This window comes from Mandrillus leucophaeus, unplaced genomic scaffold (genome assembly GCF_000951045.1).
Source record: "Mandrillus leucophaeus isolate KB7577 unplaced genomic scaffold, Mleu.le_1.0 Scaffold109, whole genome shotgun sequence".
NCBI classification, from domain to species: domain Eukaryota; kingdom Metazoa; phylum Chordata; class Mammalia; order Primates; family Cercopithecidae; genus Mandrillus; species Mandrillus leucophaeus.
In genome coordinates this window covers 858,307-859,469 of record NW_012099098.1, presented here as the reverse complement: position 1 = coordinate 859,469, position 1,163 = coordinate 858,307, and positions in this window count along the sequence as shown.

The window sequence follows — 1,163 nt, the reverse complement described above, 5'->3', positions numbered from 1 at the left end:
CTGAGGCGGGCAGATCACAAGGTCAGGAGATCGAGACCATCCTGGCGAACACGGTGAAACCCCGTCTCTACTAAAAATACAAAAATATTAGCCGGGCGTGGTGACGGGCGCCTGTAGTCCCAGCTTCTCAGGAGGCTGAGGCAGGAGAATGGCGTGAACCCGGGAGGCGACAGAGCTTGCAGTGAGTGGAGATCGCGCCACTGCACTCCAGCCTGAGAGACAGAGCGAGACTTCGTCTCAAACAAACAAACAAAAAAAACAACAACAAAAAACCTATGGTGGCCAGGTGCAGTGGCTCATACGTGTAATCCCAATACTTTGGGAGACTGAGGTGAGCAGATCACTTGAGTCAAGGAGTTTGAGACTAGCTTGGGCAACATGGCAAAACCCTGTCTCTACAAAAAATACAAAAATTAGACAGGCATGGTGGCTCGCACCTGTGGTCCCAGCTCCTCGGGAGGCTGAGGCATGATAATCGCTTCAACCTGGGAGGTGGAGGTTGCAGTGAGCTGAGAACACACCACTGCACAACAGAGCGAGACTGGGCAACAGAGTGAGACTCTATATCAAAACAATAAGAAAAACCATGGCAATATCGAGTTGATGTCACCAAGGGACTGGGTGTGGGCAGAGGAAGAGCCAGGGCCAGAGAAGAGCTCAGGAGAGGAGGAGCCCCACAAAGGAGACTGAGAAGGAACCAGGGAGGGAGATGGGGAGACCAGGAGGAGCCTCCTGAAGGCAGTGTCTTTTGGGAGGAGTCAGTGACCAGCTGTGTGAGATGCTGCTGAGAAGGAGCTGCTGGATTTAACAAGGAGGAGGTCATTGTTGACCTTGACAAGAGTCATTTCAGGAACGTGTTGGCGAGGGAAAGTCTGATTAGCATGGATTCAGGGGAACGTGGGGAGAGAGGAACTGGGGACAGTGACTAGAGACCACCTTTCCAGGAGTTTTGCTCTAAAGGAGGCAGAGGAATGCAGTAATCGTAAAGAGTTATGAGGTCAAGAAAGAGCTTTTGTTTTGTTTTTATGGTTTTTATGTGGGTGTGATAAAATGTGCATAATGTAAAATTTATCATTTTAGCTTTTTTTTTTTTTTTTTAAGAGTTGAGGGTTGACCGGGCGCAGTGGCTCACGCCTGTAATCCCAGCACTTTGGGAGGCCGAG